Genomic DNA, 16,319 nt, shown 5'->3' with positions numbered 1-16,319 from the left:
TAAGGATTCCTATTCTAACCGACCAGGATCCTGCTTGGTCGCCAAATCCGTCTTGATTCCTTGTGCGGGACTCCGATCAGGTTAACCGGGCCGCATGTCATCTTTCGGGTGGACTGAAACCATCGATCCGGGCCAGCCCAAGCTTAGCCGTAAGGGTATAGGGGTTAATACCCCCACACTTGGCAAAGGCATCTTTGCCGAGTGCCCGAAAAAGAACACTCGGCAAACCACTTGGCACTCGGCAAAGAGCCGGTCTCCGGTAGTGAATGATTATTGAACCAACCAAGGGTAGGCAGCTAGCTGCATTTGTTGCTGTACGAAATGGGGTGGAGTGTGATTACTACCACCTTGTGGCCGCAGCAGCCTGCAACAGTAGTAGACGCCACCATAGTCTGTGTCGTCACCGTGCCTGCTCCGGCACGCCATGCTGCTATCCCGGCCAAAGTCGAGAATGGTGGCCTGTGCCAGCCATGGCAGCCAGCAGCAGCGCTACTCATTCGAGGATGATAAGGATCGACGCTCGAGCGAGAACCCCGCCGGCGGTTTCCACCCTTCTCTGTGGGGAGATTTCTTCCTTGAATACAGCAGCCCCACGAAGCCCCTGCAACTGGTTTGTTCATCAATATGTACTTAATTACTGCAGCTAATAACAATAACATGTACCACTCTGGATCTGTTCCAAATTGCAAGTTATTTTGATTTTTCTAGGTAAATAGCTTTTGCTATACACCTAGATATAAAGTTATGTATATAGAAAAGTCAAAACAACATATAAATTCAAACGGAGCGAGTACATATTCTTCCTTTGTTTTAAAATATACACTTCTTTTAGCAATTTCCTGTCTACAAGGATAATTATGAGCACGTGTACATGCATGCATATGATACAGAATATTGCCGCCGAAAGCACTCGTGTGTATATGTGTTGATCATATAGGTTCCCACCCTATTTCCTTTTCTGAAAAAAAAGCTTGTAATGGAGGGGGTTAATAGAAGTTGCAGTGCTGCTAAACTTTAACAGTTCGTAGCTGTTAGTCTCTATTTACGTTCTGGTAGCTTAAGGTTGCCTCTCTTCCTGGACCCTGGTTGTCTAGGAGATGGCTTTAGCGTTGCTTTTTATGTTGTTTACCATGCGTATCACAAAACTCTATAATTTTATTGCATTTAGTAATGAAATTCGGTTTCGACCGTGGTAAAAAAAAAAAAAAAAGATATTAGTCCCTCTGTTTATTTTACATGGTACTTCTTCCTCCATCAAAAGAAGAATATATTAAATCTCACTTCCCAAGGAATCAAGCAATCCTAAACTTTGAATAGCTTTATACAAACTAGTATCGACATTTATATCTTTAAATATATTTATTATGAAAATATATTCCATAATCAATATAGTGATATTTATTACGCATCCTAAACATTGAAGTGAGACTTGTATTCTTTTAGAGACAGAGGTAGTATGTATATTAATTAAGATTTAGAAAATCCTATCTAAGTATTCTTTGGCCATAGATGTTTTTAAAATATAGCATCAATTGCCAAAAAATCGTAGTCCTTTTAGATCTATGAAGAAGTATTGTCCTATTAAAACAGACTATACAATAAACATTATGGTGACTATTTTGTCCATTGAAGCTTATGCAGTTTGACCTTTTAAATATATTGTGACCCTATATATAGCAAGAAATGGAGGGAACATTATTAGCCTCCCGCTCGAGTCTCAACTAATACTTTGTAATTTTTCTAACCTGATTGTTTTTTGCTTAGAAATTGATGGAAGAACGAGCGCAAAAACTTAAGGAAGATGTGGCCAAACTACTATCATGTCAAAGTACTTGTAGCCTATTTCAGAGGGTCCATCTGATCTACGCATTGGAGCGCCTTTGCTTGGATTATCTTTTTGAAGAGGAGATCAACAGTGTGCTAGCACAAATTATTGATGCTGATGTCAGTGACTGTGATCTTCATACGGTTTCTTTGTGGTTCTATCTTCTCCGTAGTCATTGTCACCAAGTCTCAGCAGGTAAGAGTTATTCTCTAAAAACTCCAACATGACCAAAAAATAAGTAAATATTACTGATTATGTCTCCTGCAAGTAAAATATTATTTGTTTCATCGCCATTTTGTCAGTAGACCAAATATTATTTATACACAGCAATAAAATTGATTTCAGGAGACTCTGTCTAGCACCACACTTCTGTTTCACCCGCTCACTGCCAACTTCTGTCTAGCACAGCTGCACCGCCCCCCCCCCCCCCCCCCCCCCCCCCCCCCCCCCCCTTCCACTTCTCTCGCTTGTGCTTCACCCATTGACCCTACACTCATCTCACCAGCACAGCCGTGCGCATCTCACCAGCACAGCCGTGAGTCCCCACTTTTCATCCGTCTTTGGCGTTCTCTGGCAAACCGTGTGCAGATCTGAGAAAGAGCGTGGTGGCAATGATTGAGACTAGTTCATGCTAGGGTCACGACGGTCATCCACACTGGAGTCACCATACACAGGTGGTGATGTGGATCTCCTAATCGCCGGACTCTGGCAAGGGATCTCCCGTAGCCAGTGACTCACCCATGAGTGGTGGCGGGGCGGGGGTCTAAAATGGCAGATCTTAATTGGACAATGACAATGGTTTTGTGGTTGTGCTTGGATCCAGCGAAGAGCTTAATAGAGGAGGATCAGTGGCTCTATGAACTTGGCAGACATAGGATCCAAGCACATTCATCCATTATCCATCCGTGAATAATGTAACCTGTATGACATAGATAGTACTGTTGTACTAATATATATGCCATTAAATTTAATGAAAAATGCCTGCTAAGAATCTATATCATTCACAATTATGAATCACAAGATACCAACCATAGAGTAATAATACTGGTTATGTGCAACCTTCACAGTTTGGGAGCCTCTTGAACAACTCTTTAAAAAATATCCTCTAAAATGAAAACAACAATTAAATTAAAGATGTGATCTCCATCACATTCATCTCAACATGTTGAAAACAATATAACCAAGCAAATAAGGTATCAATTAAAGTAGAGGCTAGATACCAACTTTAAAGTAAGTTCATGTACGTGTGCAACCTTCAAATTAAGTTCAGGAGCCTCCATGATCAGAAAGCATCTAAATGGAAGAAAGATGCTCTCCTTCACACTCAAGTAACTCAACTGAAAATGCAATATTTAGCCAAAGAAACAAGCTAGGAAATTAAAGGGTTGCTAGTTACCAACCTTAGAACAAGGAGGTGATATTCATCCTTTGAGAATTGGAAGTCTCCATGAGCAACTTGGTGAAAAATAGCCACAAGAATGGTGAAGGAAGGGTGTAGAGGAAATAAGGAAGTAGAGGAGAGGAAACAAGTTTTGTTGTAGGCGGTTTGCATTGCCTGATCATAGCATTTGAGTATGTGGTGGAAATTGCTTTCACGGCCAGCTCGGGGGACGATCTGGTGTTGAAAATCACAATGGCTTTCACCATAGGATCATCTGCCAAGCTGGTAGTGAAACAATTTTTCACCGCCTGTTCAAAGGTCCACTATGCCCATCTACTTTCAAACCGACTTGATTTTTTTCTTTGCCTGTTTGTTAGTTGGGTGGCATATATAGTTGGCAAAAAAATGATGGTGAAAATTGTTTTCACTGCTGACAATTTGTATGATCGAACAATGATAACCACCACGGTTTTCATCATCGGATTATTCACCGACCCAATGGTGAAAACAATTTTCACCACTGATTTATCTAGCCACAGTGCCCCAGCGGCTTTTGAACTAGCGGTGAAACACTATCACTGTTAGTTCTAGCCAAACTGGCGGTGAAAACCGTGTTGCAAAAATAAAATCTATAGTAGTGTGTGTACCATTAACTTTTCGTTTTGTACATTAGTACGCCTTTATAGGTGAGGTGCTTTCAACTGCAATCATATCAATGGCCAAGTGCGAGATTTTGTTCAGTTTACACTCTCTTCTATTTAAAAAAAATATCTGAAGTCTTATTTCATGCGCTAGATGTGTTTGCTACATTTAAAGATGAAGAGGGGGGATTTGAATGGCACGAACCAAGGGACATGCTTAGCCTTTATAATGCAGCGCATCTCAGGACACACATGGGGAGACAATACCGGATGAAGCTATATTCTTCACCAGAAGATGTCTAAATTCAATGTTACCTTATCTGAATCAATAAGGGACATTTACTCGTGATGTGACATGTGCACTTGATATCCCAATCCCTCGGAGGGTTTGAATATATGATTTGCAAGAACTATATATCAATATATGAGAAAGACACCATGATAGACAGAAAGGTATTAGCGCTTGCAAAGTTGAACTCCAATCTTATGCAAAATTGTTATCAGCAGGAGCTAAAACTCCTTACAAGGTGCGTAAGTAACATCTGTTTTTTATATTCCCAAAATTATAATAATGAACTTATGAGAAGCACGCACTATTACAATAATACCAGTTTATAATAACCTATACATTATTTTGCAAACTTCTAGTAGTGAAAAAAGGAGTTCATAAATGTACACAGGTGGTGGAAGGATCTACAGCTTCAAGCAAATTTCTCATTCACTCGCGATAGAATCGTGGAGAACTATTTTTGGATGACTGGAGTATGTTTTGAACCAGTCTACTCACAGGGTCGAATAATTTTGACTATGGTGATGGCAACTATAGTAATCTTGGATGGATGTTTATGATATCTATGGAACTTCACAAGAATGCGACCTGTTTACAAAATGCATAGAATGGTATGTATCTCGATCGATATTTGCATGCTCCAAGACCATCTTTCCTAAATGACGACACTAAAAGTTGTACCACTAGCTGGTGTTTACTTCTTTTAAAAGTACAAATTTAACCTGTGAAAGTTAATATGAAAAAGGTCATGTGCGCTGAAAATATTTAATTAATCAGTATAGCTTTTTAAAGGTTATTATTTATAAAAAATGACAGTCCATATTTTTTTAGGGGAAAAAATAACAATCCTTCTTGTAACCAAGTGATGAATCACAATGTTCTTTCATTGCCACCATTATGGTCTACCTTCACGATGGAGTGGTTGTCTACCTTGACAATTCATGAAATCCTTGTGAAGAACTTCACAACAGAGACCACCAAGGAAATTTTGGGTCTACCCTAGCTAATATTAAAATATCTTTAAGATTACCAAAATATCATTGAGCCTTCAATTTTCCAATATTTCTCTGGTGACCAAATCAAATGACTTTTTTATACTATTAATTCACTTCTCACTAGAAATGACACTAGTTTTCTATATTTCTCAATTTTTTATTTTTCACTTTGTTTCCTATTTTCTAGAGATGGCAGTCCATTATTATCTTGAAACAGTAAGGGGGCCCAAAATATAAAATAAATAAACTTAAGATAAGGTTATTTGTCCATTTGGCTCATTATATTAAGAGCTTAGACTTCATTTTTTTTCCCAAAGCATTACTTATGTTAGCTAGCATTCATTTGGATTTTTACTTACAATATTATTCATCTTCAATTATGTCAAGCTGGGATCTAAAGGCTGCTCAAGATCTACCAGATAACCTGAAGTTAATTTTTGGCAAAGTTTTGGATAACATCAAAAAATCATTGACCGTGAGCTCGAAGTACAGGAGAAATACCGTTTGTCCTACCTTAGAACCGTTGTAAGTCAGCATTCTATTCACGTATTGTGCTAATTAATATTCAGCAAGCGATTGGGACCACCCTTTGACAAATTTATATAGATGTGCTTTACTTGAATTAAAACTTATTATATACAGTATGTATATTTTTCATGCACCTCTACTAGAAAAGTTTGTACATGATGTTCTGCAAGGGAAACGTAATAAACAACATGCACAAATATTAAAATTGTATATCTATATCTATATCTATATCTATATCTATATCTATATCTATATCTATATCTATATCTATATCTATATCTATATCTATATCTATATCTATATCTGTTATCTTATAATTCTAAACCCCACTAAGAATTATATCTTCACATGCAAGCCATTCACATCAGCAACCCACAAGCTCATACAATTATGGTACTCAACTATTCATGCAAGCTATCCACACCAATAAGCCATATCATCCAATAACATGTATTTATTTGTCCATGTTAGCAAACCACACCATCCACTAAAATTCATTCGCAATCCCCGCAGCAACGCGGGATATTCTTCTAGTATATCTTATAATCCTAAACGTCACTAGCATTCTATCTCAACATGCAAGTTGTCATAACAATTCACCAGCACATGCAATTATGGTAGATAACACCAAGCAGAACTAGCGCAAGGGCCTTTACGAAGAAGGACAAGACTTAGGGAAGCATTACTACAGAATACGGTTTTACAACTGCTCCTTTCCAACCGTGTTATTGGTTGACCGATGGTGATGGTAGCATCAATACCGATTCACTGGCTCTCCATGCCAGGCCAAAAGTCTGATTGTCCTAAATCTGGTTGTGATGCTACCAATGACAACCGTATCTCGACAAGAACTGGTTTTGAAAGACCCAATGACATAACTGGTTCATTATTCAAACATGTTTTGTCACCTCAGTTCTACAAACTCTATTTTGTTCTTTGGGATAAATTAAGCTCTAGTTTTCTAAATACATTTGAAGGGCAAACTTCTTAGATTTATTTAATAACATCAAAAGTGACTAATATGTTATATAACTTCTTCGAGGTTACCCCATTATTGGTATTCTTTGCTTTCTTGAATCGTTGGAGTTGAGTATATGTAATTTTTTTATATATTTTTTTGAAGCAGCTAGCTAAGTGTTCTGTATTTTGTATATGTAGTTAATAGAGCTCGTGAGAGCTTACAATATGGAGGTGAAATGGTGCGATGAGAGGTATGTCCCAGGAACCGTTGATGAGCATTTACAGGTTTCAGCAATAAGTAGTTCTTCGCAACTACTAAGATGCGCTTAATTTCTTGGAATGGGAGAAATAGCAACAACAAAATCTTTTGAGTGGGTTTGTAGCATGCCTAAAATGGTGCGTGCACTTTGCGTAATTCTGAGGCTGTCAGATGATCTTTCAGAATCATACGAGGTATAAACTTTTGATCCTCAAAACAAAACAAAAACTGGTGTTTCACTACGTAAAAAACGATTTTTAGCAACGGTTCGATTTTTTTTTGTAGGGGCGGCTGGTGATGGAGCCGCCCCTACAGTGGCGTGCTCGGGTGCCCAGACACCAACCGCCCCTACAAATGGAACAGCAGGGGCGGCAAATGTGGTCTAATTTATAGGGGCGGCTCAATCACCAGCCGCCCCTAGAAATGCTATTTGTAGGGGGCAACTGGTGATTGAGCCGCCCCTACAAATGGCCCCGTATTTATAGCTCCGATTTGTAGGGGCGGCTCAATCACCAGCCGCCCCAACAAATGCCCCCCATATAAAACAGATGCAGCATCTTCTTCCTCCTCGGGTCACTCACTCCAACCCATGAAAAAAAGGTGGGGAGGCCTTGGGCACCTCCCAAAAATTGCTCTACTAAGGGGGGAAATGTTTTGGTCTCAAATCCTTTGGTGGAGAGGTTGTAGAAGGTAAGAAAATGCTATTCCATACTTTTTTTTGAAGTTTTAATGGTTGGTTAGTGAGTAATTAGAGTTTTGTTTTTCTCTCTCTTCTATGGTGCTTGAGCTACTTATGAAGCAAATTAGACCCAAGTTTTAAATGTACTAGGGTAAATTAGGGAGGGGAACAAGATCATACCCTTATTTGGTCTATGTTTCTTGATTTTATAGAACAATTAGTTAGTTTTATGGATGTTTCATGTGCATATGGATCTAGATCTAGAGTTTTGTTTTTTTATTAATTTTGTTTTTATAAATTTATGTTTGATGAAATTGGACTAGGGTTTGTATGAAAGATATTGGGTAAAGTATAATTGTTGCTAATTGTTGTCTTTGAAATTGTTTATTGTAATCAATAAATATGTATTTTAATTATTTATAGATAAATGGGCCATTAATTAATTTTCCTTTACCATGGTGTGTTTGTATGCTTCATGTAATTATATTATATTTATATTCATATATATCTGAAGTATATGCAATTATTCTCAAGTAATTATTAATTTGTTTCATTTTTATATATATCTGAATAAGTAGTCCTTTAATGTTTGTTTTGTTGTTGTTGTAAAAGATGGAGTACAGGAACTCTTGGATGTATGGTTCATTAAGGTTCAAGGCAGGTTTCCGTGAAGAGGTGGATAAATTTATTGAAGCCGCAAAGAAGCATGCAACGACATTGAAAGTGAATAAGGATACAATTATTTGCCCATGTAAAGATTGCAAGAACCGTATGGCATGGACAGATGTGACTATCATCAGATTACATTTGATTATGCGAGGATTTGTTGAGGACTACACAGTGTGGATTCATCATGGTGAAACGGTTATTGTTAACGATGAGGATGAGGAGGAATACGACGACGAAACTATAGAATCCGTGTCCTAATATTCAGCAGAGCTTGATGCACGAATGGATTTCAAGTTTGGCAATGAACAGGGTGGTGATGCTGGTGGTTGGGATGGTAACGACGAAGGTGGTGCCAATAATGATGGTGGAGCACGTGTCGGGGATGAAGATAATTTGGAGGACATGATTCGAGCCCTTGGACCAGAGATTTTACTAAATAGCCCGAAAGGTCTAGAAAATTTGGAAAGGGTAACAAAAGCATCGAAGGAGACTGTGTATGGTGTTGAAAAGGGTTGTCCGACACATTGGACATTGCTATGTTTTGTGCTTGAGCTGCTCATCCTGAAGGCTAAGTACGGCTGGTCAAACTGTAGTTTCAATGATCTATTGCATCTCCTATCATGGGTGGTGCCACAACCAAACTCAGTTCCCACCAACACATACCAAGCGAAGAAGGTCATAAGTCCATTGACAATGGGGGTTGAAAAAATCCATGCATGCCCCAACCACTGTATATTTTTTTGTGGCAAAACGTTCAAATCACTGGATAAATGTCCCCGGTGTGGGGCCAGCTGGTACAAGAACAATGATCTTTATGGTGGGGACGAAGCCTCCACGGGGAAGAAGGGTACAAAAAAGGTGGTACAAGAATCTCAGCCCCTAGAGGACACTCCATTTGGCAACGATGCAAAGCAGAGAAGAATTCCTACCTTGGTAACGTGGTACCTGCCAGTGACCGACCGCTTGATACGTATCTTCCTAAACCCTAAAGAAGTCGCACTCATGACATGGTGGGATGATGAGCGCAAGGTGGATGATGATAAGATTGCACACCCGGCTGATTGTAGTCAGTGGCAAAGGTTTGATGAGAAGCACAAAGAATTCAGCGATGACCCAAGGAATGTACGGTTTGGCTTGAGCACCGATGGAATGAATCCCTTCAATGAGAGGATGAGCGACCACAGCACATGGCTAGTGATCTTGACCATGTACAACATCCCAACATGGTTGTGTCAAAAGAGAAAGTACCTTCTCCTCACTATTCTTATTTCTGGCCCTAAACAACTAAGCATTGATATAGACGTGTTCCTCGAGCCTTTGATGCAAGAAATGGAGAGGCTATGGAGGCATGGGGAGCAGATGTACGATGCGTTCTGAAAGGAGGACTTCATATGTAGAGCAATAATATTTGTTACTACCAATGATTACCCCGCGCTGTTTGCTTTGTCTGGACAGATCAAAGGGAAGACGGGATGCTTGGTTTGCTTGGATGGTACTACATGGGTGTACCTGGATGCATCCAAGAAGATAGTTTACCTAAGGAACCGATGCTTCTTAAAGACGAGTCACAAGTACCGCAGCAAATTGTTCTTTAGATTTTATGACAACGCCCTGGAGATTGAACCCCCTCCGGAGAGACATTATAACAGAGAACACGTGTACAGAATGGTGAAAAACATACGCGTTATCTATGGAAAGAAGAATCTGGATGGGACAAATAGAGATAGAAGCACACCTCCTGTCGAAGGAGTATCTTTCAAGAAATAATCGATCTTCTTTTAGTATCTGCCTTATTGGCTAGACTTGGAGGTCCCCCATGCCATTGATGCTATGCACGTGCAGAAGAATGTCTTTGAGAGTCTCATTGCTACCTTGATGGACACAGGCAAGTCAAAGGATGGTCTGAAAGCACGGAAAGACATGGTGCAGCTAAACATGATGCCACAGCTTCATCCAGTACCTGAGGCTAATGGAAAATACACTCTGCCCATGGCATGCTTCAACCTAACACCAGACGAGAAGAGAGCTATATGCACTTTCCTGAGGGGGATCAAAGTCTCGACTGGGTTTTCAGCAAATGTGAAGAAGCTAGTGTCGATGAAGGACTTGTTAATAACACACTGCAAGGCTCATGATTGCCATGTGATGCTGATAGTGTTTCTACCTATTGCAATTAGGGCTATAAAGCTAGAGTTCTTGAAAATGGCCATCACCCGCATGTGCTACTTCTTTTCGAAGAACTCATAGAAGACGATTGGCAAGCAAGAGCTGAGTGACCTACATGAATTTGTGGTGGAGATACAAAATCAACTGGAGATGTGTTTACCTCCTGCTTTTTTTGATATAATGCCACATCTCATGATTCACATGGTTCATCAGATACAGGCGCTAGGCCCTTGCTACTTGCATGAAATGTGGTCCTACGAGCGGTTCATGTCGGTTCTAAGTCGATATGTGCATAATCGAGCATACCCAGAGGGCTCCATGATATAGGGTTACAGTACTGAAGAAGTCGTCGAGTGCTGTCAAGAGTACCTAAAAGTATAGAAAGGGATTGGTAAACCCGATTCTCGTCATAAGGGTAGGCTGGCTAGGAAGGGCACCAGTGGTAGAAAACTGTTCATCGACCATGATTACAAAGAGGTGAGTCGGGCGCATTACAGTGTCTTGCAGAGTACACAACTGATGCAACCGTACATTGATGAACACTTGGCTATCATTATGGCGGAGAGAAATAGCCGTTTGGATGATTGGGTCATGAAACAACACAAGCAACGACTAACTACATGGTTGAAGGACCAAAACATACCGCCTGGAGAAACCATAGACTCTATTACCATCAGTAGGTTAGTGGAGGGGCCATCGAGACAAGTGACATCTTGGAATGCTTATGACATCAATGGGTATACGTACTATACCCACGCAAAGGATAGTAAATATGTGAACCAAAATAGCGGCGTTCGAATAGAGGCTATCGATGGATTGGGGCGAAAGATCCAATACTTTGGCATCATTGAAGAGATATGGGAACTTGACTATGAAAGGGATATAACGGTGGCCCTGTTTCGATGCCGCTGGATCAAACAACACCAACTGAACGAGATCGGATTGAGAGTCCTGGACCTCGAGAATCTAGGCTACCAAGATGACCCTTGGGTGCTCGCTTCACGTGTCGCACAAGTTTTCTATATGTCTGACCCACAAAGTAACCTCCCCCCGAAGAAGAAGATAAAGTACGTGGTTGCCTCTGAAAAACAGCACATTATTGGAGTTGATTGCGTGGACGATGTTGAAGCTTACAATAACTACGATGAGATGCTGCTATTCATAGACTTTCCTAAAAAGATCAGTGTACCTCCCCAAAGACATAATGCCATGGGAATGAAAAGGTGTCAAGGGAAAAGTCGTTACAGCGAGCTAGCTAGTTGTTGAACGTGTAGTGTTTGTGTAAGTGTATGTTTGTAAGACTTCATTTATGCATGCGTGTGGGACTATATATTTATGTATGTGTTTAAGACTACATATTTTTGTATGTGTGTAAGACTACATTTTATGCATGTGTGTGAGACTACCACTCTATTACTACTAAAACTTTATGAAATCACTTAACACTTTATGAAATGAAGAAATGACCAAAATAAAAGTAGGAGATCTTGATGAGTTATACAACTTTTTCATTTGACTCCAAATGTGATGATTTTTTTCCTAAATTTTTCTAAAATCTTGCCCTTTCAAGTTAGTGTGTTGATTTGGTCATTCTTTTCATTTGACAAAGTTTGAGCACTTCAAATTTTCAAATTTAAAAAAATGATAAGTTCGAACGAGATTTTCAACCATTAAATGATTTCAACAGAAAAAGTGATGAATACCAAAGCTGTATAACTCATCAAGATCTACAACTTTTATTTTGATCATTTCTTCATCTGACAAAGTGATAGTAAACATTGTTCACAAATCAACATGTTTCTCGTATAGTTCATGAAACTATTAGTCATATGTGAATTTATGAACAATGTTTACTAATACTTTGTCACATGAAGAAGTGACCAAAATAAAAGTTGTAGATAGTGAGGATTTCAACAACTTTTATGTTCACGACTTTTATTGTTGAAATCATTTAAGGTTTCAAAATCTTGTTTGAAGTTGCCAATTATTAAAATTCAAAATTTCCACTGTTCAAATTTGGTCAAATGAAAATATGATCAAAATAAAAGTTATACATATTGATGAGTTCTACAACTTTGGTATTCATGAGTTTTTTATCTGAAATCATTTACTCTTTCAAAATATTGTTTCAAGTTGAAATTGTTTGAATTTCAAAATTTGAATCGTTCAAACAAAGTCACATGACAAGATGATCAAAATAAAAGTTGTACATGTTGATGAGTTATACAACTTTTATGTTTACAACATTTTTATTTTATTTCATTTAATGTCATAAAATTATAGTCGAAGTTTTAAAATCCAAATTTTTAATTTTTGTTTTTCTGTTTTCTATATTGTTTTGACCACAATTGTTTATATATATATTTCTTCATATATAGAATAATACAAAATATTATATTTGTGCATATACACAATTTTTTTATATTATTTTGTGTTTTTATGATATAAAAAATATATAATTTATTATTTAAAAAATAGAAACTATTTGTAGGGATGGCTGGATCAGGAACCGCCCCTACAAATGCATTTGTTGGGGCAGCTGGATCAGGAACCGCCCCTAAAAATGCATTTGTAGGGGCAGCTGGATCAGGAACCGCCCCTACAAATCATCCCGTCTATATAACAGAGGGCGCACGGGTGTCGTCTTCATTTGGGCGCTCTCTTCTCCTCCGACGTCGTTAGTCTGCCCCGCCGACGCCGGCCCGCGCCCCTTCCCTACCGACGCCGTCACGCGCCCCTTCCCCGCACCCGCATGCCCCATCTCTGCGCATCTCCCCGCACCCGCGCCCCCTCCTGCACACCCACCCTAGGGTTTCCAGAGGAGCGGCGACGCCGCCGGCGAGCGAGGAACCTTCGGCCTCCAGCGGTCCCGCACCCGGCCCCCGGCGCCCGCCCCCATCTCCGCACATCTCCCTGCACCCACGCCCCCTCGCCCCCTCCTACACCCCCTCCCGCGCACCTGCCCTAGGGTTTCTAGAGGAGCGGACATCGCCGGCGAGCGAGGAACCTTCAGCCTCCAGCGGTCCCGCACCCGGTCCCCGGCGCCTGCCCCCACACGCCGACGACGCCCAGCGCCCGGCGCCCGGCCCTCGACGTCCCGCCCCCGCACGCCGACTCCTCCTCCTCCTCCTACCACTCCTCCTCCTACTACTCCTCTTACTACTCCTACTACTCCTCTTACTACTCCTATTACTCCTCCCTGTACTTGCTACTCCTACTGCTGCTCTTCTTTCAGTGATGCTCCTACTACTACTCCTAAGTGGCTGCTGCTCTTACTCTACTACTACCACTCTACTGCTACACTTACTCTACTCAACTACTTTCTACTTACTACTCCTAAGTGGCTACTTCTAGCTACTAACTACTTTCTACTTACTACTCCTAAGTGGCTGTTGCTTTCAGTGATCCTTGCTTTGTTATGTCCATCCAAATATTTTAATGGTTAGCATAGAGTTAAGTTAATACACTAAACCTGTTGTGTAGAGGTTTAGCTTATGAAACTATTAAGTGATCACCTGCAAATTTAATCTAGTAAAGGCTTTTCTTTCTGGTTTGTTGATCTTGCTTAGGCCGACTATGTTTTTTTGTGAAGCTAGAACATGCTTGCTTATATTATTGCTTTGTTGCTGGCTGGCACGAATCAATTTTCTATTGTAGTAGTAGTAGTCTTGCCACTTGCACTTCATCAATTTGCTATTAGTAGTAGTTTTAGACTAGCCACAGCATGGTCGGTGCCTAAGATGTATTACACGGCATAAGACCTGCTAAATTTCTTTTATAGGTAAAGATAAGACTAGCTAAATAGCAAGTGGCAAGACTAATAGCAAATTGATTAAGTGCAAGTGGCAAGACCACGACTACTACTATAATAGCAAGTGGCACCGACTATGCTGTGGCTATTATTAAGTGCAAGTGGCAAGACGACTACTACTACTATACTAAACTACTACTACTACTCTACTCTACTAAACTACTATTACTCTATCTACTCTACTCTCTTCCCTAGCTGCTGGCTGCAACTCTTAACTACTGGCTGCTACACTTCTCTACTCCTCCTCTATTCTACTCCTCTACTATTACTCTATCTACTATTACTTCTCCTCTACTCTAATCCATTATTTACCACATCTAAGTTACTAGATTTTGATCATTAGGAGTCTTCCAACCATGTGGCAACAGTCAGCTGTTTTTTGGGAAGCAGCAGCTGCTTTTTTACACCTTTTCCTCTCTATGTTTTTAAGCAGTTGTTGCTTTTTTTGCCAAATCTCCCCTCTCCTCTCCTCTCCTTTGTTTTGCCGATGATGAAATTGTCCAAGTCCATACATTATATGGAATATGAGCTAATGATCAAGAACTTGTGAGGAACTTGGCATCATTAGCAACCGCCCCTACATTACCTTCTCCTCTCTTCTCTGTTATGATGCCTTGATGATCCAAGTTCAAGATCAGATGATGATTGACATGTTTCTGAGGCCTCTACCACTGCTACTACTCTTTTTTTTATATATAATCTATCATTATAGCACCTACTATTACCACTCTACTGCTAAGTGGCTGCTGCTCTTACTCTACTACTACCACTCTACTGCTACACTTACTCTACTCTACTACTTTCTACTCACTACTACTACTTGCTACTCCTAAGTGGCTGCTGCTCTTACTCTACTACTACCACTCCTCTGTTTTTTTTTGCTTATATATTGCTGGTGTGTAGTGGTTGTTGCTACTACTACTACTACTCCTACTCCTACCACTACTCCTACTAGTACTCCTCCTGCTCCTACTACTACTCCTCTATTTTTTTTTGCTTATATACTGCTGGTGTGTAGTGGCTGTTGCTACTACTACTACTACTACTCCTACCACTACTCCTACTAGTACTCCTCCTGCTCCTACTACTACTCCTCTGCTTTTTTTGCTTATATACTGCTGGTGTGTAGTGGCTGTTGCTACTACTCCTACTCCTACCACTACTCCTACTAGTACTCCTCCTGCTCCTACTACTACTCCTTCTCTATTTTTTTGCTTATATACTACTGGTGTGTAGTGGCTATTGCTGCTGCTACTACTACTACTCCTCCTCCTCCTACCACTCCTCCTACTACTACTCCTACTACTACTACTCCTCCTCTTACTCCTCCTACTACTCCTATTACTCCTCCCTGTACTTGCTACTCCTACTGCTGCTCTTCTTTCAGTGATGCTCCTACTACTACTCCTAAGTGGCTGCTGCTCTTACTCTACTACTACACTTACTCTACTCAACTACTTTCTACTTACTACTCCTAAGTGGCTACTTCTAGCTACTAACTGTTGGCTGCTGTTGCTTTTTTGGCCAAATCTCCTAGGACTCGCCCAGGACTTATTGTCCTGTCTTTTGCCATCAGCTGCTGCACTTTGTTTGCTAAGCAGCTATTGGTTTTTTTTTTGCCAAATCTCCCCTCTCCTCTCCTCTCCTTTGTTTTGCCGATGATGAAATTGTCCAAGTCCATACATTATATGGAATATGAGCTGATGATCAAGAACTTGTGAGGAACTTGGCATCATTAGCAGCCGCCTCTACATTACCATCTCCTCTCTTCTCTGTTATGATGCCTTGATGCTCCAAGTTCAAGATCAGATGATGATTGACATGTTTCTGAGGCCTCTACCACTGCTACTACTCTTTTTTTATATATTGTTGTTTTATAGGACTACTTTGGTTTATAGCCCTTTTTTATTTCTTATACCTTCTCGCGTACCTAAAGCACACTTTCTTGCATCTATTAGAACAAAGCATGAAATAATGTCGCGGACACCAGACAGTGCAGCCCGATGCCCCGAGCATGATGAGCACCCAACCAATGAGGAGCAAGCACTAGAGGACCAGCTAACTCAGGAGCAGTTCGATAACAAGTTAGAAAAGGATCTAGAAGTGATGCTTACTC

At 40.3% G+C, this 16,319-nt stretch overlaps 1 pseudogene; it reads left to right on the top strand.

The window, feature by feature from the left end:
* Positions 1-451: 451 nt before the first annotated feature.
* Positions 452-7,078, top strand: LOC136480379 (alpha-terpineol synthase, chloroplastic-like; annotated as a pseudogene).
* Positions 7,079-16,319: the final 9,241 nt, after the last annotated feature.

Source organism: Miscanthus floridulus, chromosome 9 (genome assembly GCF_019320115.1).
Source record: "Miscanthus floridulus cultivar M001 chromosome 9, ASM1932011v1, whole genome shotgun sequence".
NCBI classification, from domain to species: Eukaryota; Viridiplantae; Streptophyta; class Magnoliopsida; order Poales; family Poaceae; genus Miscanthus; species Miscanthus floridulus.
This window is presented reverse-complemented; position numbering and strand designations above follow the sequence as displayed.